This window comes from Callorhinus ursinus, unplaced genomic scaffold (genome assembly GCF_003265705.2).
Source record: "Callorhinus ursinus isolate GAN/ISIS: 27379988/994484 unplaced genomic scaffold, GSC_fseal_2.0 scaffold18, whole genome shotgun sequence".
NCBI lineage: Eukaryota > Metazoa > Chordata > Mammalia > Carnivora > Otariidae > Callorhinus > Callorhinus ursinus.
Genome location: NW_027397080.1, coordinates 33,024,990 through 33,046,228, shown reverse-complemented (window position 1 = coordinate 33,046,228; position 21,239 = coordinate 33,024,990). Strand labels below are relative to the sequence as shown.

At 58.2% G+C, this 21,239-nt stretch overlaps 1 protein-coding gene across 3 annotated transcripts in view; it reads left to right on the top strand.

Annotated features, from left to right (window-relative positions):
• KCNAB2 (potassium voltage-gated channel subfamily A regulatory beta subunit 2) overlaps window positions 1-21,239 on the top strand; it is an 84,672-nt gene that overhangs the window by 1,843 nt on the left and 61,590 nt on the right. The window contains exon 1 of one of the 3 annotated variants that reach the window (XM_025856318.2): window positions 20,669-20,768. The exons of the other annotated variants lie outside the window; for them this stretch is intronic. The gene's annotated coding sequence lies outside the window, so the exon portion shown is untranslated. Of the gene's footprint in view, window positions 1-20,668; window positions 20,769-21,239 lie in introns of those variants that run through there. 3 annotated transcript variants of the gene reach the window in all.

Here is a 21,239-nt window from a genome sequence, read left to right as displayed (position 1 = left end):
CCCCCAAGACTGAGCCAGGCCGTGGGGGATGGGGGTCATGAAAAATGTGAAACCCAGGTGTTGTGCTCACAACCCTCTTGGGTCTGGATGTGGAGCCTGGATGGGAAGAAATGGGCCCCAAAGCAATTGCACACCACAAGTGTGGAAAGGCGGGACACCACTTCTTCCTTGTAAAGGTCAGGGCCGGCCGTGGGCGCTGGGGGTCTGAGGGGCAAGCGAGCTCTGTGGACGGGACGGCTTCAGAGGCCCCACCGTGTGGGGCTGGCTTTCTTTCTTTCCTTTACTTTTTCAATGATCTTCTAAACCTCAAATGATTCAGGAGGAAGTGAGTGGCACAAGTTTTGATTTGGCAGTTTCCGGTAGGGGTTCAGACGGAGGGGGCCTCCTCCAGACTTTCCTGTTTGTTGGTACTGGGCCCGTGGCAACTGGACAGCACAGCGTGTGGCAAAGGAAGGCCTCCTCGTTACTGGAACCTGTGTAACGTGCTTCGTTTCCGGGGGCTCTGGCTGAAAGCAGCGTGTGTTTAGTCCTTGATGAAAGTCTCGGTGACCTTCATGTCAGCAAAGGTCCCAGAGAAAGAGTGGTTTCCTGGAGTCCCTGGACAACAGGGCCGGGCAGTGGCAGCTGCGGGCAGCATTTGGGGAAGACCATCTCTGATGGTGGCTAGGGCCCGAGACACCGTGCCTCCCGCCATCCCCTCTCCCAGCAGCCAGGGGGGTCTCATGTCATAGAGGCAAAAGGTCTTGGGCATCTTCCCCCCACAAAGGAGTCCACAGGGGCAGATCCCAGATAGACTCTTCACATCCCACTAATGCAAGTGCAGGTCACTTCTTTGACTCTCTCAGTTGGAGGATGCCAGCACCCTATGGATGTGCCCAACCGTCAGGTTTGGCTGCCCTTTGGGATGGCCACTCTGGAGATGTTGCTGACATGCATAGAGGAAACCAATGCCCTGGGGTGTATCTGAGTCACTGGGGAGCTGTTGGGAGTGGAGGATATTATCAAGCGCAGAGAATTCTAGTGATACCATCCTGCCCAGCCTAGCAGGTCCCCAGAGCAAGGGTGCCATGCTTCCAGAGATGTCATCAAAGAGATGGCAGGGGGCCAAGACACTGGGCAAGATGGAAGGGGAGAAGAGACTCAGGTCATGCTGGGCCTGCACTTTAAACCTTGCTCGATGATGGGTCCTTGGAAATAACCCTGCAAGGTGGGCTGGGTAGCCTGGATGGGGAAACTGAGGCACAGAGTGATGGAGAAAATGATCCAGCCTCCCTAGCTCCTAAGGACACCTTGATTCTGTTCTTACTGTGCCAGGACTCTGAGACAGGTACCACCTCCCTGTCCCACCAAGCTCCAGAAATACCAGAAATCCCCCACACACACTCACGGATGGGTCTCAGATGCACTGGAGGGTCAGGGTTCAATCCCAGCTCCCAAGGGACATGGAAATCCACCTTTTTATTTTTTTTTTTTAAAGATTTTATTTATTTATTTGAGAGAGCGAGAAAGACCACATGAGAGGGGAGAGGGTCAGAGGGAGAAGCAGACTCCCCGCCGAGCAGGGAGCCAGATGCGGGACTCCAGGATCATGACCTGAGCCGAAGGCAGTTGCTTAACCAACTGAGCCACCCAGGCGCCCGGAAATCCACCTTTTTAATGAAGGGAAGTCCAACACTCTCAGCCCTCTACTCGCTCTGTGCCCTCCCTTTCTTGGGGGCCACTCTGTGAGGAGACGTGGTCCTTGGCAGCACTTTCTTGGCTCAGCCACTTCAGGGGAAGAAAAGAGAACAGGGCCTCCCCAAGAGAGAGCACACACTGGACCAGGTGGGAATGTGACCCACCTGGTCATGCTGTCAGCTATGGGGGTAGCTCGAGGCTTTCCATTCAGCCTGCCCTTAGCAGGTAACAGAGCCTCCCTGCTGGGTGGGTGTGAGCATCTGCTGTGTCTTCTTACTCTTTGCTGCTTCCTGTGGGGCTCGGCTGAGGGCTGGCCTTTCTGTCCCTGTATACCCCGGAGGAGCTCTGGGCCCAGCACCCCCAGGCCTGAAGGTGCCCCATGGCCACACACCCGGCTTTCTAACTCATAGTCCTGCAGAGCGGGGTCTCAGGAGGCTTTCTGTGCTCTGCCAGATGGCCACATACTTAACCCTGGCGACCTCGGGCGTGTGTGTGGGCCTGGGTGTGTCCCTCATAGCAGAGCCGAGCCCCGCGACACTGGCCCGCATCCCTGGCACCTGCCTTCCTTGACCTTCCTCCTTGCAGGCAGCCCACCACTTCTCTCTCACTCCAGCACAGGCATCTGCAGTCTTGACTCTCGATGCCATGCGGGGCACAGATAAAATAGGATTGGGGCAAGGGAAGAAGCAGAGAAGGGGACAATCTCCTTCAGCTTCACACCCATGCTGCAGACTCCGGGCATCTCCCCCACAGACATCTTGGGCCCCGGCTGCTGGGCCTCGGTTGAGGTCTGTCGTGCAATCGGAGGCTGAAAGCCAGGCACGCCTTTTTTTCTCAGATCCCTGCCCTGAGTTCAGGACAAACCAGAGGACTGGTCATCACTGGGCCAGTTTCCGCAGTAAATGAGCAGCTCCTTGCGTCCCCTCAACACCCGATCTTATCCACGGCGCCCTCTGTCACCAGTCTGGCCCATGGACCCTGGTGGAGAGTTAGCTCTGTGTCTCCCTCAGTCTCTGGCTCTCACCTTCCCAGCCACCTGGCTTCATTCCTGTGCCTCCCTGTTTCTGGATTGGCAAAATGAGACGATATGAGTCCAAGTGTGGGGGCAGTCCCTGGCTCATCAGGGGTGTCCAATCAGTGTCATCTACCCCCTCACCTGCTGCTTCCAGTCGTGGACTGAGCCCGAAAGGTCACCCTACCTGGAACCTGGGTGGCTCCCCAGAAAGCTCGTGCAGTGACTCAGGTCCCCTTCTAAGGGCCTTTGTCATCCCCCTCAGGACTCCTCGGAACGGGCTGCCTGTTCTTGGGGCACAGCCTGCGAGAGCCCAGCTGGCTGCTTTTGTGGAGGGTGGGGAGGGTGGTGCCGTGGCCACTGGTCTATAGAGAAGAGCTTCCCGGTGAATGGAGGGACACGCCTCTCCCTGTCCTCCCTCACCGCAGGCCTCCTGGAGGGCCAGACCACTGCACACCTGCATACCCGTGCAGCGGCCCACAGGCGCTGGCGGGGGGCTGCAGAGCCACCCTCTGAGCACACCCACCCACCCTTTCACCACAGCATGTCTTCATGTTCCCTCCCTTGGTAACCCTGTGATCTTTCAGAGCAAACTCCAGCCCTGATGTCCACAAGCTGTCAAATGCAGCCAAGGGCAGAAGGGTCTAAAATTCTGCCTGGGAGCCTTGGTAACCTGAACGCTCCATGGTGGCAGGGCCTCTCTGGAAGTAGCGCCCCCCACCCCTTCTAGATGGAGGCGAGTCGGAAATAACTAGAAGGCACAGACGGGGAGATTCTGATGCTCCGTCTTCGCCAGTAGCCCTGCCTACAGTGAGCGGGGAGCATGGAGGCTCCAGGGGTCCTGGGGCCCCAGGCGTGCCAGGCTGTCCTGAGCCATAGGCGCACACACCGGAACCACAGGAACTGGTGCCTGAAAACAGTCTCCCAAGGGCCCGGGAGCAGCTCAGTGAGCTCCATCTTCTGCCAGCACTGGTCCAGGGGTTCGGAGAACCCCATTCTGAAAAACACTCCCCCAGCTTGTTCTGTTTACTGGTGAGCTTCCTGCCCTTGCTTCTCCTTAAGGCAGCGCACAAGGAAGCTTTGATCCCTGGAGGTTCTGATGAGAAGGGCTTCTCTGGGGTTTCCTCGATTCTCAGGAACAGAGGAAGCCCACGTTTTACTGGAATGACCTGCTACACTTTTGTCATCTTCGCACCTCACCTCGTGCTTTTATCTTGACAAGCATGGCTAGATGCTGTTGTTACTGGTGTCCGGGTCCTCTCGGAATGAGGTTTGGCTGGGGATGCTGCCAGTCTGGGTGCGGAGGAAGCTGGAGTTCCGCGGAGGCACGGGCTCTGTCACTCCAGTCTTATCCTGTGGCATCTCCCCTCCCCCATTTCCGTGGCTCCTCTCCCCCCTCTGCTCACGGCTTCCTCTCCCCGCCCCCCCCGACAGGAGGTACTGCCTTTCCCTCTCAATAAGAAGGTATTTTTAGTCACCCTGGCCAGGAGGTGTTCAAGTGTCAGAGACAGGAGGCCCAGAGCCATCTCTGTCCCTTCGCTCCTGCAAAGGACACACGATGTCCAGAACAGGAATTGCAAACCCCAGCTGAAAATCACTACCTTTCTACAGGGCCATAGGCACACATTGACTTCCCTGGAGCAGCAGAAACCTCCCTGTTCACACCTGCCTTCTGAGAAAGGGGAGAGGGGGTGTCTGGGGACCGGCCAGGGCCCTTTGGAGGCACCAGGGATGCTGCCTCACTATGCTTTTCCTTCATCCTGAAAGGTGGGTCTAGGGGAGGCCACCAGGGCATGCAGGATGCATGTCCTGCGGGACGTGGACCCACTGTCCTAACAAAAGGATTTGTTCAGATAAGATGCGCCAAGCATCGCAGGCCCCGTGTTGCAGCCCAAGGGTCTGTGGCTGCTCGTAGGAGGCCTCATGCCCCCAGTCCTGGCTTCGTGCAGGTGAGGCCCGTGCTGGGGACTCAGCCATTCCTTCATTGCCCCAGAGAGGTGCAGATGAGGTCGCAGTCAGTGGGGGTGAAGACGTGGGGTCCAGAACATAAGAGAAGTGTCTGCAGGCCAGGCAGGCACCACCGGGCACCGTGCGTCCTGCATGATCAGGAAAAGAGGTGAGGCTGAAGCTGGCAGGACTACACTGAGTGTCAGAGGGAGATAGGACCGGCAGCGTTCTGGGCAGGGAGAGCTGTGTGCAAAAAGTGCAGAGACAGCAAGGGGTACTGGGGTGACCTCGGGGAAAGGATGCTGGGCCAAGCAAGGAAGCTTTTTGGGGGGCTGCTCATCTTTAGAAGATGTTTCCTGCCTCCTCTGTGGGGCTCAGCTGGGTCAGTCATGCAGCTTGGGGAGAGGAAAAGCCGACCGGGTCCCATGAGCCCCCCAGCCCTGCCCTGGGCATCCCTCAGGGAGCCCCGAGCTGCTCCAGCTGCCATAATCACCCCGCCTTCCCAAACACACACACTCGCAGAGCCTGTGTGCCGGGCTGGGCCCTTGCTCCCTGCCTCACCCATGGTTAGGAGGTTCTGGCAAAGCCCACAGGGTGCCCCTGAGAGGGCTGAGGAAGAGAAGATTTCTCCCCACCCTCCTGCAGCCTGGTAACCGTGGTAACCAGTAGGGAGCTGCTGGAGATGCCCAGCCACCTGCTGGGCTGTATGGGTGCCGAGGGCCCATGTGGGTCCCTGGGTGGCAGCCTGTGTGGGCAGTAGGAGAGGGGGCAGCAGGTGCAGCCCCAGGCTCTCACCCAGCGCTCTGCAAGCAAAGACATCACAGGCCAAAGGGCCCTTCTGCCAGCCCTTCAAGGGGACAAGAGGGCACCTGACCCCAGCTCAGGCCAGAATCCCTGGTCTCTGAAGCAGCCCCAGGGTGAGCAGGCACTTTCACTGATTCGGCCTCACTTCTCCAGCTGGTGGGCCTCAGGAAAGTCCCCTCAGGCTCCTCACTCTGCTGCCTTGTTGTCCAGTGGCCTCATTTTGGAGAGAAGGAGCCAAGGCTCAGGGAGGAATCCTACTTGTTGGCAGAGCTGGGTGTGGTTGCAGTGCCGCGCTCGACCAATGTTCTCTGTCGGCTCCCTGAGCCCCCTTGCAGCATCCTGTAGGTCTCCCTGCACTCCACAATGGTCACTGTTGCTGGTGTCTGGTTCCTCCCGGACCAGGTGCCCGTGAGGAGGGGGCACGTCTGCCTCATCACCGCTCTGTCCGCCCAGCTCAGCCCTTAGACACACACACACCAGAAGCAAGTGCTCAGCAACCATCCAGTATAGCGGACTCTCCCAGAAAGCAGAGCAGGGTAGGAAGTGACACATGGAACTCCTGTTCACCCAATTAGAGGCACCCTCTGCCAAGCTGGGAAGGGGCATGGAAGCACAGCCCACAGACTGCGTGCAGCCACCTGACTCAGAATGGTCATCAGCACAGGGAGCCTTCTGGGCAGAAGCCAAACCTTGGGCCACGGTCCCTAGCACCCTGCTCCATGCATAGGACCGTCCTTAGAGGAGACCCTTGCATCCTCAACCCAGGCCTCCCCACTTCCTGAGCCAGACAGCCTGAGCCTGGTCCTCCAAAGAAACATTCGTGTCCCTGTATGTGTTGGTGAATTTGCTGGTGCAAGGGACGGGGCCAGGGGCATCACCCCCACCCACCACCCCGGGCCCCAAGTGCACTTGCCTGGCCCAGGCTGACTCCAGGACTCCTCAGTGCACACTGTCCTTTGAAGCCAGCGCACTCCACACATCGGAGGCCAGCCTCACCGCCCAACTCCCTCTCAGAGTCCGTGCCCCAGGCTTAGCTGCAGAGAGAGGTAGATGCCACGGTCTGGATGAGTCCACAAGTTCTTTGTGAGACGTGGCGTGGCTCAGGCATGAAGTTATGTCCTCGGGCCACGACTGCTCTTTGGGGTTCCCCTTCTGCCCACTCCTCCCAGGAACCTCCAGAGGCCCCACTCAGAGGAGCGGACCTGCAATGCACTCACCACCTTGTGGGCTTTGGATCCTGAAGCCAGGGGACCAAGCCTGGGCTCCCGGGGGCAGACAAAGGTCACCCCCCGCTGCCGGCTCCCTGATTTCATCTCCCCCACGCTGGCTACCCGCCAGTGGATTCTCCGCAGCATGTCTTCCCCACCAGCAGATCCAGGGCACGATCCTGGCACACCCTGAACTACAGGCAGTGCCCCAGGGAGGTCAGGGCAGCTGTGGCCACTGGGGCCTGGCACCCAGCCAGAAACAGCGTGCTGAGACAACTGTGGTCCTCGGCTGGCATCACAGGCCGGCGGCCACAGCCTCCCAGCTGCCTGGCCTCTGGATGGACGGCCTCTGTCCTGCAGCCCCTCGGCCTCCCTGGACAGACCACATGTTCAGTGCCCAGCAGCCGGGATGCCGCTCGTGTTTATACAGCCAAGCCGCTTCATTATGCAGAGATAATGCCTCCCAACTGCAGAAACTGTCCCAGGGCATTCAGATTGAGTGGTCCCCGGGGGCAGGCAGAGAGGTCCCGTGAGCGTATTTGTAGGGGAGCTGGGAGCTGTCAGGGGGAAGCTTGAACAGCTGAAAGCCTTTTGTCCCGCCGTGAGAAGGAGCAGACACTTCGTGTGATGCTGGAAGATGATGATGATGATGATGATGATACTGGGGATGATGGGAATGGGGGTGGGGATGATGGTGGTGATGATGGGGAAGGGGACAGTGGTGATGATGATGGTGGTGGGGATGGTGAAGGTGGTGATGGTGGTGATGATGATGGGGGTGGGGATGATGGTGAAGGTGGTGATGGTGGTGATGATGATGATGGTGGTGGGGATGGTGAAGGTGGTGATGGTGGTGATGATGATGATGGTGGTGGGGACGGTGGTGGGGGGTGGGGCTGATGGGGGTGGGGACGATGGTGGTGATGATGGGGAAGGGGACAGTGGTGATGATGATGGTGGTGATGATGATGGTGTTGACGATGGGCTTAACGGTGAAGATGATAGCGCCTATGCTTGCTGTCACTGTCATTATTGTACCGGAGCTGCCATTTGTCCATAGCAGATCTGCTCTTTGTCAGACCTCTGCTTAAACCTGGCCTGCATTTACTCTTAGTCCTCCAGCCACCCCAGGATTAGGTAATACGAGGTAATATGATCCTCGGCGCTTCGTGGGGGCGGGGGGAGTGAACAGGCACTCTGCCTTCCCTCAGGTCATGCAAGCAGAGGACAGAGCTAGACCATGACCTCAGAGGACTCCTGATCCCGTGTCCCAGACCAACTTCAGTAGCAGGGCAGATGCACACTCCTGGCCTCACTCCTGGGCCGGGGTCACCAGGAATCCTCCTAAGGGGAAACCCCAGGAAGGCGCAGCCCGTCCCCCAGCCGGCCACCCTGGCTCCAGTTCCGCTGGTGAGGAGCAGTGCTGGTGAAACCCCCGGTGCGATTCCCATGTTGCCACTGGAGCCTCTCCCTGCCTGGTGTGCACAAGCCCTCTGCCCCAGAAAGGGGGATTGAATCTGCAGCAGGAATAGTGCAGAGGGAGGAGGGACCTCTCCCCACTCGCCTGTCTGCTTTCCCTTCTGCCGGCAGAGACGTGGGTGCTCTCCACGTGCCTCACTCACGAGCACTTGCCCAAACAGAACAACGTCACTGAGCGACCGCGTTATAGCCTATGGTTTCCCCATCATTCACTTAAATTTCCTTAGGGACTTCGCAGCTGTAGGGGTGTGTGTGTGCAGCTAAGTTCGTTTGCTCTCTTGAACCTTTAGGATACATTTATAAGTAGGACTTCTGGGTCCCGGGCTGTGGACCTGTATTACCCCAGTTGTTTGCCCAGAAGACCATGCCATGGACCCCAGAAGTAGAAACAGCTCAGTGGAGTAGCTTCATCATAACCTCAGCAGCAATGAGTATTTTCGTTTAAAAATATTTTTTTTCTGTTAATTATGATTGCAAAGGTGCAGTGCCTGGTGGCTCTCTTTTGCATGGCTTTTAATTCAGCAGAGCCTCTAATGGATGTGGTGGGGTAAAGCTGGCTTTCAGATTGCTACTATAGAGCTGCATGGGCAAGATATTAATCTTTCATGCCTCCGTCATGTGGTGCTGGGACATAATCCTCTTTGAAACCATTTGTTATTTATTCTTACAGTCCCCTGGAGAAGCAGGGAGAGCCCCAGGAGCCTGCTCACAGATGCTAATGCAGGGAAGCTGCAGAAACCCCCACAGTCTCCTCCTCCCCACCAAGGTGTGGAGCTAAGCCAGGGCTGGGGACACAGGGCTCCAGCTTCCCCCCCCCCCACACACACACACACACAGGGGCTCTTCCCCCAAGAGAAAGCCGTTCCTCTGCCTCCCAGCCTGCTGACATTGCGGGGTTTAAAAGGTTAGGTGGGTATGTTAGTTCTCTAGGGCTACCCGAACAAATCACCATAAACAGGGTAGCTCGAAACAACCATATTGATTCTCTCCCAGTCCTGGAGGCTAGACGTCTGGAATCAGGGTGTGGGCAGGGCTGATCCCCTTTGGAGGCTCCAGCCTGCTCAGGGCTCTCTCCCTCCTCCTGGTACTGCTGGCGATCCTCCGTGTTCCCTGGTTTGTGGACGTGCCATCCGCCTCTACCTTCACATCCCCTTCCTTCCCTGTCAGCAGCTTCTCTTCGTAGAAGGACACCTGTCACTGGATTTAGGGCTCCCCCCCACCACCACCAATCCAGGATGACCTCATCACGGGGTCCTTACCTTAATTACATCTCAAAAAGACCCTTCTACCATCTAAGGTCATAGTCACAGGTACTGGGGATTAATACCTCGACATATAGAAACTCCCTCCAGAAGGTTCTGTGACTTCTTTCTAGTCTGCTGTTTATTTTCCGCTTGGCAAGGATTACACATGAAGGGTTGTGGGCTCAGGGTGAGAGTCCACAAGGATGCCAGAGTGGGGGCGAGCAGTGTCGTGTCAAAGGTCCACAGTGACACCCAGAGCTGGGGCTTTGCACTCTCAAGTATGGGGTCTCCCCCAGCCACAGCTGCCGGTGTACTTGAAGGTAGACCCCCGCCCCCAGTCTTGGCTCAGCAGCCTGGGGAGGGTGTAGGAGCTCACCTGAGGGTGACAGGGTGAGCAGGCAAGACAGGGCATGTGCCCCATGGAGGGCGGGTGGGAGGCGCTCAGGACGCTATAGTCCGTCCCTCCCCCGGCAGGGGCAGGTTTGTGCTACAGACTCTAGGGGGCCCCAGATCTGTCAGACGTGCTGCTCAGCCCCCGGATTCCCCTCTGCAACTGGAAGCAGGATCTGTCCCCCCAACTTCCAAGGGTCGCTACTGAAGTACATCTAAAGCGCGAGGTTAAGAGCTACCGTCCAGGGATCCAGCACCCACTGCATGTGCCGTCAGCCCAGAATCAGTGTGGACAGCCAGCTGGAAGCTCTGCCGGGCACCATGCTAAGCACAAGGGAAGGGGGCCTTGCTGGACATGATGGCCAGCGTGTCCCAGTGCGGAGCTGGCCAGGAGTGGGCGGTACCTGTCCCCACAGCCCAGGACCAGCCTTCCCTCCCCACCCCCACCCCCATGTTGCCGCAGCAACTCAAATCAGCCATCAAGATGGCAGCACCCCCCCCCCCCCCCGCAGCCCCGTTCCCCAAGCAGGCCCACTGCCCAGTCACCACATGGGGAATCACCCCACCTAGTGGGTGGGTTCATGCAGGGCTCCGGAGAGGAAGAGACCCCAACCACACCTGGGGAGGGCCCAATGTCCAGGGCCACTTCATGTGGACAGAATATCTCTGAGACAGGGATGCGGGCCTCTCTCCTCCTCCCATCCTGGGGTATAAGCAGTTAAAAGCCACCCCTGTGCCCGGGAAGCTTGGAGCAGCTCCATCCATCCGCAGAGCTGGGCCTCCGGACCTGGGCCTCCTCGGCTCTTCCTGTGTCGGCGGCTCTGACTGCTGAGTCAGGCTCTGAGACACGGTAATGAGTGACCGGGGCTATAAGGGGCTGTAATCGCAGGCAGGCTTGCTTGTTTTCTTCCCAGCCCTGGAACTCTCTGTTCTCCTGCCTCAGCTCAGTTAGGACTTCGGTCAGGTTGGTCGTTGGCGAGAGGAGACAGAGAGACATGCTCTCTTCTTGTGGATGTCCCAAACCGCGCGGAGGAAGTCAGGCCCTCCCCAAGGACACTCTCGCCATCACAGAGGGCTGGGGGTGGGGGATGGCCAGCCCCTTGGTTCACTGATAACCCCACTCAGAGGTGGACGCAGAGGTTCCATCTGTGACGCACCAGCCAGGTACTCACGTCACTGCAGCTGCGGGGCTGGGGCGGGGGGAGGGGGGCTGGAGATGCTGCAGCTGTGGTAGCCACAGGGTACCCTCAGCTCAGTGCAGCCTCAGGGTGCTGCCTGGAGTCCCCCAGGATTGCATGGCCACCCCCAAGGGAGCTGCTCCCTCACCCAGCATCTCCCCACTCGCACCAGTGAGTAGGGAATCCTGGAGGTAAGCCATTAAGACCTGCAGATTTCCTACCCAGTGTGAAGGGCAGGGCTTGGGTTTCACGAGGGAAATGCTCCCCTAGTCTAGTCCTGCTGCAGGAAGCTGCGCCCTCACCCCCTGCAGGACGGCCAGCACCAGGGACAGATCTCCCTCGCTCCCCATTCATAATCTTTTAAGAACTTCTCTCTGAAGGACCAGACCAGCTGGTCCTGTCACCAGAAAGGGTGAGAAATGCTCCCTGCCCAGCCCCGTGATCTCATGCTGTGTGTGACCCTTATCTCCCCTTGAGCCATGGAGGAGGGGCTGCCCCTTGGGGACTCAGGCCTTGGGCTGCCTAGTGGGGAGATGCCTGTGGCCTTGATCGTGGCCTGGCTCCCCCGAGGGAGGCACTGGGGCAGCCCTGTCTATTCCTCTGGGAGTGGCTGCAGCAAGAGCTGTAGAGACAGGAACTTGGCCAGGGCCAGGGCCCAGAGGGAAGAAAGCAAAAGTGCCCCTGGGTACACTTCCACCCCGGGGAGGTAGGAACTGGTCCAGCCCCCTTGCCCCCCTCCAGAAGTATGGGGCATGCTCTCTGAGTCTGTCTGAAATGTGCTGTAGCTGGATGTTCACTTCCCCTGAAGATAAGCCCGAGGGTCTAGGTGGCACTGTGTGGCTCTCCAGTCCTTCTGGCCCCCAACACCCCTGTGGGGATCCGGGACTCTTGGTATTCACCTGCCCTGTTGGCATCTGCTTTTTAGAGCAGCAAGAGACTGCCCAAGGGGTGGCCTGGCTCAGCAGTGCCTTCCGCACGTGGGAAGCTCAGCACTGCCCCCCTGGCCTGAGTGGGGCAGAGCAGCTGACCTGTGTGAGGACAGGCCTTTCCCCGGCATCTCTGCATGTATAAGTGACAGCAGACGGTGGGCCCTTGGCTGGTAGGTGCAGCGGGCCTGTGTGTGTGTGTGTGTGTGTGTGTGTGTGTGTGTGTGTGTGTGTGTGTGTGTGTGTGTGTGTGTGTGCGCGCGCCAGGGACACACACATCCCTTCAGATGTGCTTCCCATGCCTAGACACCCCGTCCCCCAGGGCTTCTCACCAGGGCTGGCCTGGAACACACTGTCCGCCGGGGTTCTGGTCTCTCCCCAGATTCTCCTGATGCACTTCCTGTAAGATGAGCGACCCTGACACCCTTTCACAAAAGGGGATGTAAAATTAGTTTCAAAGGAAAGCAAGAACTGCATGATGTCCTAGAACGCACATTTGCCCTGGGGTTCTGCTCTGTCATCTAACACGCCTTTTCCTGGGATTGCTGGGTGAGATTTTGCCGGGATGTCAGGGGCACGCTCTCGTGCTCCGCCCTCTGTCTCTCTGTCTTTGGCAAGATTTCCCACGCTGCAGTCACTGGCCTTCCATCTCTGGATTTGGGTCATGCGTGCACACTACCAGCCCTATTTCTGAGTTTATATTTTTTCTTTTAGTCAGTTTTTTTCTTAAATAAGCTTATTTTGAAATGAAGCTTGCTTGCTGCCCCTGTAATAATGGGAAACCTAGCATTACTTGTCATAATTCAGAGTTAGAAAACAAGCAGGCAGATATTGGATTCAAGAACCATCTCACGTGTGACCAGGGCATGTCCCTGCCATAGAGTTATGTGGGATGAGCCCTTGCTTGTCTTCTGGCAATTCAGGGGTGTGCCTCCTGTCCCCAAGTCATCCCCATCCCCCTGGGTCACAGGCAGGCTATTCATGTTCTCAAGGGCGAGCTGAGAAATCCCGCCTGCCCCTGCTCAGGTGAATGTGAGAGATGGGGAAGCCTTGGGGCATGAGCCCCGTATATTCCTCCTTGGATTTAGGCTGGGGGTGGGAGCAGTTATTGGGGAGAAGGTGCCCAGGGGCTGGGCTGGCATTCAAGTGTCGAAGACTTAAACCAGTAAGCTATAGAAATCATGGTGGTTTCTGGAGCAAAATGGCATGAGGTTGCATTCTGAGTGTTGGCTTTGCAGTTGGGCAGGCCTGTCCCAGCTTTTTGCCTCTTAGAGTTCTGTGACTCTAGGCAGGTCCCTTAGAAGGTGCAGTTGGGAGGTGCCTGGGTGGCTCAAGCCATCTCTTTCTCCCTCTGCCCCTCCCCCTGCTCACGTTCTCTCTCTCTCTCTAAAATAAATAAATAAATCTTTAAAAAAAAAAAAAGATGCAGATGGTAATGGGAGTTAGGAATGGAAAGTGCAAACTCCCTCCCCACTGTCTCCCATCCCCAGGGTAACCCTGAAAATACTGTGGGGTGATCCACTTGGGCCTGGGAACTACCCTCTGCATTGGACCCTGAGGCTTTGAAGTTCCTGCCAGATGGGGAAATGTAGCAGGCCCCCAAGGCAACAGCAAGAACAAGGACAGGGCTGCCATGGGCACGAGGGGAGAGACAGGTGTGCCCAAGGTCAAGTGTGCAGGGAAAAGGTGCAGGCAGGTGTGCCTGAGGTCAGGTGTGCAGGGAAAAGGTGCCGGCAGGCCCAAGATCAGGTATGCAGGAGACCTAGAGAAGAGGAAGCTGGAAAAGTAGACAAGGCTGGCTCTGAGTGGTTCAGCATGCCAAGCTGAGCTGCTTGGACCTGGTGCTGAAAGCCCCGGGTAACCACAGAGGGCTTTAGAGAAAGGCGTGATGTGATAGGTCCATGGGTGAGCAGTAGGAATGGGACTCTGGTGGCAGGTAGACAACTAATCCAGGCAGGAACTCCCAAGACCAGCAATGGAAATGGGCAAGAGAGGGAATGTTCCAGGAATACCCATGTGGACAGAGCCAACAGACAGCTGAGAGGATGAACCTGCAGCTCAGGGCAGAGAGGTGGGGGAGGCACAGCTAGCTGTGGGGCTCATAGGGGCTGAAGCTCAGAGGGGGGCGAAGAACTGCCCTGGAAGGTCATTCGGGGGAAAGTTTCCATGAACAGAACACTGAAAGCAAGAGTGCTTGGAGGAAGAGGAGCCAGCCTGGGGTAGAGGTGATGCAGGTGATGGAGGCGCAGGGGGAGGTGGGGCAGATGATGGATGTGCAGCGGGAGGTGGTGCAGGTGATGGAGGCGCAGGGGGAGGTGGGGCAGGTGATGGAGGCGCAGGTGGTGGAGGTGCAGGTGATGGAGGCGCAGGTGGAGGTGGTGCAGGTGGTCGAGGCGCAGGTGGAGGTGACACAGGTGGTGGAGGTGACGCAGGTTGGAGGCGCAGGTGGAGGTGGTGCAGGTGGGGGAGGTGCGGGGGGAGGTGGGGCAGGTGGTGGAGGCGCAGGTGGAGGTGGTACAGGTGATGGAGGCACAGGTGGAGGTGGGGCAGGTGGTGGAAGTGCAGGGGGATGTGGGGCAGGTGGTGGAGGCACAGATGGAGGTGGTGCAGGTGGTGGAGGCGGTGCAGGTGATGGAGGCACAGGTGGAGGTGGGCAGGTGGTGGAAGTGCAGGGGGAAGTGGGGCAGGTGGTGGAGGCACAGGTGGAGGTGGTGCAGGTGGTGGAGGCACAGGTGGAGGTGGGGCTGGTGGTGGAGGCGCACGGGGAGGTGGTGCAGGTGGTGGAGGTGCAGGTGTAGGTGGGGCAGGTGGTAGAGGCACAGGTGGTGGAGGCGCAGGGGGAGGTGGCACAGTGTATGTGTGCACGCATGTGTGTACGTAGGTCTCTATGCCCATGCATGCGTGCCCTTGAAGTGCCTGCTTGTCCACATGCCTCAGGAATCGGGCGTGGCCCTGCTGGGGGCTCTGGACCTGGTGGACACGCGAGTCAGGCTGAAGCCGGAGATCCCGATCGGGGCCCATGCAGGCTGTACTGGCTCACCGTGCAGCCCCTTGGAGGAGGCCACAGAGGCTGCAGGAAAGCCCGCCTCTCCCTCAGAGGAGCCGCCACAAGACCACCTGCTTGCTCCGCCTCTCGGAGAGAGTGTTAACTAGAAGGAAAGCACCGCCTGTCCAGAGCCGCATAACACACCCATGCATTCAGCAAAGGCCCTGTCCCAGCATGAGAGGTTCCACAGGGAATGAAGCAGACCCAGTCCCGCCCCTGGGGGCTCAGCATCTAGTTGGGGGGCAGTCACGAGCTCCGAAGGAAACCCATGTGCTGACATGATGGACAGGACACTTTGGAGAGAGCTCTCCAGGACCATGTCTCTAGAGAGGTGACACTGGAGCAGGGACACAAAGGAAGAGCATCCCCGGTGGAAGGACCACACGTACAAAGGCCCTGTGGTAGAAGAGAGGAAACTGCTCTGGCCCGGGCCTGAGGCGGAGCCACAGGAGTGGAACACCATCTGCCTCTTATCTGGATGTCAGTGGGCACCTCGCAGCGGATACAGCCAGCGCCCAGCTCCAGAACTCCCCCAGCTCGGGACCTGGCACCTCTTCTCCAGAAGCCCAGGGTCACCCTGCATACACATAGACTCTCCTGCCAACCCTTGGGTCTCAGCCTCCTGACTCCCCCAGCCAGTGGCTGCCTCCTCCACCCCGGCCCAGGGTTCCTCGACTCACACCTGGATCGTTCCATGGCCTCCTGACGAGAGCCCTGCCCCTGCCTTAGGCTGCTCCCCCAGTCCCCCTCAGCCTGCGGCCCAGAAACGTGGGAAAGCATGGACGAGCTCACCTCTCAGGAGAAGGCCTTTGGTTGCCCGTCCCTGCTCGTGGCGGCATGGGGCCATGGTTCAGAGGAGGGACTCCCGGTACTGCTGCTTCCCGGGTGACTGTGGGCAGGCCAGCTTAGACGCCCCGGCCTCGGTTTCCTCAGCTGGTATAGTCATAAACAGGGTTGGGGGCTAGCATTGAGTGAATGAACGCGTGAAGCCCTGTCTCACCCCCTCGGTCACCCACAGCTCTCATGGGTCACCACGAAGTGATGCAGCCTGGGGCTGCTACTCAGGTGGCTTCTTCCACCCACACCACCAAGAGGACACACAGATGTCCCTGGACCCCGTCCATTCAAAGCCCAGCTTCGGGGCCGGACCCCGAAGGCGCAGCCTTCTCCCCAGGACTGGACGGGTCACCGTGGCCAGGAGAGTGAGGAGTGGAGTCTCTGTCCTGCTGTTGTCATAAGACAGAGGCCGAGGGCCAGAGCGAGAGGGCAGGCGGCCTCCCTGCGGAGTCCGCTCTCCAGGTGTGTCGGCTCATCTGCACTAATCATGAGGCAACACAAGCAGGGTTTAAAAATACTATGCTTGTTTCATTTCAGTGCCGGAGCGAGAAAGAGAACGTACAGCCTGTGTGAGCGACTCGAATCAAAAATAAATGAGGCACAAAGAGTAACCAGAAATAGTACAGCGTCGGAGGCAGTAGCCTGCGTCCCTCGGCCAGCTGTCCCCAGCAGGCGGCATCACAGAGAGCGGCCAGGAGCACGGCTCTACATGTTTATTCCGGAACAGAGGCATCAGGCCTACGATCCGATGATAGATCAGAATTACTGGCAAAGTAAAAGCAAGACGATGACTCCGGGCACGCAGGGCCTCTGTGCATTTTCCTCTGCCCCTGGCACCCCCACTGAGCAGTGGGCCAGGGCTCGGCCTGCAGGTGGCGTGAGGTCATCTCTGACCTTCCTGACACAGAATGCGCCCCCAGAAGGACAGGCCCCAGCTCCCTGCAAAGCTGAGCTGCAAATGCTGTAGACCTCATGAGGGTCCGTACTTTTGTCTTGATTTCATTACAGTGGATGTCACCTTTTTTTTTTTTTAAATGTCACAGATCAAGAGTTTTGCAAACCACTCCAGCCCACCCCGTTTTTGTAAACAGAGTTTTATTGGAACACAGCTGCTCACATTCATTCACATACCATCTCTAGTTGCCTTCACACAGCTTTGCGACAGAGACCAACTGGCCCACAAAGTCTAAAATATTGACTCTCTGGCCCTGACCTGCCCACACTTGTGGGCTCCTGCCCTGGGTGCTCTTCATCACATGCTCAAGCACCCTAGGGAAGTATACTGTCCACCTAAAGACAACCATCGGTGATAGGGTTTTGTTTGGTAGTGTGTCTGTGCTGTCGATTTAGGGCTTTAGAGGTGTTGTTTGGAAAGGAAAAAAAAAGATTCTACAATAATTAGGTTAAGTTCTCTTAGGTGAGGAACATTGTTTGGGCAGGGATATTTGCATCACACAACTAGACTCAGACCCCACTGTGAAGAGAGAACACGCAGGGCCAGGAGGGACCTTGCCCTTGGGGGGATCCCTTTCCCTGCGACGTTGTCGGGGTCAGGGCTCTGCACACCTTCTCTACAAAGGTCTGGAGAGCCAATGTTTCGGGCTTTCAGGTAATGTGGTCTCCGTCGAAACTCCCCCGCTCCGCCTTGTAGCATGAAAGCCGTCGTGGACAAAGGCACTGTGTTGAATTCATGTGTTGAAGTACTGCCCCCCACCCAATATTTGGAGGTGGGGCCTTTGGGAGGTGATTAGTATTCAGTGAGATGGTGGGGCCCCCTGATGGGACTGGTGCCCTTATAAGATGATGATGAGACCCCAGCAAGCTTGCTGGCTGGGAACCAGGACTTGGGCCCTCACCTGACACTGAATCTCCTGCACCTTGATCTTGGACTTCCAGCTTCCAGAACAGCGAGAAATAGATGTCTGTTGCCTCTACCCCGCTGCCCGTCTATGGCACCCAGAACAGACCAAGACAACAAATGACCATAGCTCCGTGCCAATAAAACTTTTATTTATGGACACTGAAATTTGAATTTTATATAATTCTTGTTCCCATGAAATATTCTTCTTTTGTTTTTCTTCCAACCACTTAAAAACATGAAAACCACTCTTAACTCACAGGCCATGCAAACACAGGAGATGGGCTGGTTTGGGCCTACAGACCCTTGCCAAAGCCTGTCCCAGAGCAAGGAGGGAGCCTCCCCCTATCCCTCCCGGCTGACCATGACCTGAGATGCTGCTCTCAGTTCTGTGTGCCTTGTCGTTTCTCGAAGGATCTCAACAAACAGCAACCTGAAGAATGTCACCTCGGAGTTGATGTTCCAGAAGGAGGCCATACCCAGGGTGGCTAATTAAGTGCCCAGGCTCTGAAGTTGGACCCTCAGGCGTCAGATCTCTGCCCCTCCACTTACCTGCCGGTTGACTCAGGCCCAGTGTCCTCAGCAGCATGATGGAGTCACCCAGCCATCTTTAAGGTTCTGTCAGGGTTCCGTGTGATGGCCAAGCGAAGCACGTGGTGTGACGTTGGCCCAGATTGTATTTATGAAGTCAGAAGCCTCATGGGAAAACATCAAAAGACGTGGCAGGTGAGCAAAGCCAGAGGTCTCTGTGTGCCGTGAGACAGAGAGACTGCCTTTCTTTGTCCCCAGGGAGCAGAAGTGGGCCCAGTGGGGAGAGTTACAAGGACACCGACTTCAAATCAACATAAAAAAGATCTTTTCCATCATTTGAGTTGTCCCCGGGGGACTCATCTGCTCAGAGTTCCCCGTGGGTGGAGATTTTCGAGAACACCGATGTGGGGATCCCGCAGAGGGAACTGGTGTCTCCGTCACCCTGGACCTGGGCTCTCTGCCCCCAACACTGGGAGAGTCTAGGACAAGTGAGACCCGTACTCCCGCTACACCTGGGGAACTCGACCCCCACCCCCAGGGTCCTGGCCCAAAGGAACGTGAGTTACATCAAAGCAGTACTTGCTCCTTCAATTGTGGAAATATCCAAAACCCCTGTGAGGCTCCCACTTAATGGGAGAATATTTTTGGTGGTCCCAGGACCGGTCTGGTTCTCGGTCTTGTTCTCTGGTTGAGTCGTGGGGGACAGGACCTGCTGCAGGTCACCCCACTAGGGCCTTTGCAATGCCACGCCTTACCCCCTCCCCGATCCCGCCTGAGACTCCTCCTGAGCCCGCGGCATTACTCCTTCTACTGGAAATGGAGACAGAACTTGGTTGGCAGCCTCCTCCTTGGGGAAGAACGTACCAGAAGACTCTATTCCTTTCCATGAAGAAAGCAAACCTTTCCTGGAGGCCCCAACCCCCAGGGCTCTGCCGATGATAGCCTGAGACCCAGCCCACGCTCGCTGGGAGGTGATTCGGGAAATGGGGCCCATGAGTGGCGGTTGGGACAGTCAGCAGCCCCATCGCCATGTTTACTGATCCAGCTTGAATGTGGAGCTCAGACTCCTCGGGGCCGGAGAGGAGCTGTTCCTGGACTCAGTGGGCATGTCTAAGGCCACCGCGTATTTCATAGTCACCTGCCCTCCCCGTCTGAGGTACAGGTCGGACAGACACTTGGGGCCGGGGATGAAGCTGAGGCGGGAGGGCAGCGACCCTGCATCTGGAAGCCGGCGAGCTGCAGACGTGCCCGTCATTTGAAACGTGCCACGTTTGCCTGCTGACGGGAGATCTGTGATTTAAGAATTAAGCCCACCTTCTCAGACCCACAGGGTCACGGTGACGGCCCACGAGAGTCAGGCCCATGGGGGCTCGAGGGGGCTCCAGGGCAGCGGGAGGAAAGAGCCCCGGCCTAGACTCAGACATGCCTGGTTCCCATCCCAGCTCGGCCGCCGACAGCCCAGTGCGCTGGGGCAAAGATGCCGTGTTCGCATCTGTAGAAGTGCTTCTGCCTCTGGGGGTGACGGGGGCAAGGCTGGGGTGCGGCCCCACCCCCTCGTGGTCTCTCTTTTCCATCGTCCCCTTCTCTCTCCTGTTCACCTCTCGTCACTTAGGAGATGCTGAACGCCCCAAACTGTTTACTTCTCCCTTCTCTCTCCGCTTTGCCCCATCACACCGCGTCTGTGTCTTAAACCTGCTGGGGACCCATGGCGGCGCCCCCGATCTGATGCCCTTGGGCCAAGCTGGCTGACTCCCTGCTGAGGCTTCCGAGCCCTGTGCCCACCCCTGCGGAAGAAGGAGCCTGCTCCACTCCCCAGAACCGTGGGTAAGGGGGTGGCTGGGGCTGCAGCTCAGCACAGCACAGGTGGCCGGCACAGGGGGAGGTACAGTGCTCCGTCCAGGTCCGCCGTTGGCCTCGCTCTCCCCCAGGTGAGGGGCCTCCTGGGGAAGGAAGGGCAGAGCAGGGAGAAGCAATAGGGAGATGGTCCCCTCCCACCTGACCTCCTGGGCCGCCCCACCCACACATCATGCACCGGCACCTGCTGTGTCCTGGCACCCGAGATAGGAGACAGGGGAGGCAGAGCCCTGCAGAGCTCAGCACACAGCTTTGGGTACTGCCAGCCCTGGGTTCGAATCCGAGCCATGGGCCTGACCGTTGACCCTCTGTGTCATCATCTGTACAGTGAGGAGAGCAGCAGGACCCCTCTGAGAGGTTGGGGACAACCAGATAAGGGGGCACAGGTGAAAGGCCTTGCAGCCCAGTGCTGGTAGAAAGCTGGGGCCAAGAAGCAGGACCTCTGTGACACCACCAGGACTAGCTGCGTATCTGTCCCTCTCCCTCCCTGAGAAAGGGGCCCACTGCTTGCCTATTCTGGAGGGAGGGGGCACGTCCCATGTGCTTCCCCCTCTCACATCCCCCGGCCCCTCCCCCGAGAGGTGGCTGTACCACCAAGAAGGTCGGGGTGTCGGGGACCTCCCTCCGGCACGCCCGGGAGTGGAGGCCACACCCCAGTGCCTCTGGGGGGCCCCCCCGGGCTTGCCAGGCATCCTCCCACACGCGCTGCCACCCACTTCCTGGTTGGCCCTGTAGTCCTGCGCTTCGCACACCAAAATGGTCTTGTCTCGGGAACAGGTACGGGGGTGTTTCAGGGATCCTGTTCCCTGAGTGGGTTTTGTGCTCGAGGGGGTGGGCACCCCAGCTCTCCGAGCAGGGCTTAGAGCTCCCCTGATAGCCAGGGTTCGTCAGGCCAGCCCCGTCTGCTGGGCCCCACGCCTGCACAACACTGGCTGCCGCTGGGAGGGGAGCCCTCCGGCTGGACCCAGGCAGGGCCCACGTAGCCATCTGTTGCAGCAGCTTGGCCAAGCCGCTACAGGCGTCCTCCCCGTGCGGGGACACGGCTGCTAGGGCAGGTGGCGGGGGTGGGGGGCATCCTGGGCTGACACCCAGCAGAGGTGTCTGACCGTGACACAGTTCCGCCGGGGGCTGCCAGTGTCTGCTTTCATCCCTGGGGCAACAAGACAGGAGCTGCCTGGAGATCAGAAGCACCATGGAGCCACCTCTGTCCTGCCGTGGGGCGGGGGGGGGGGGGGGGGGGGGGGGGGG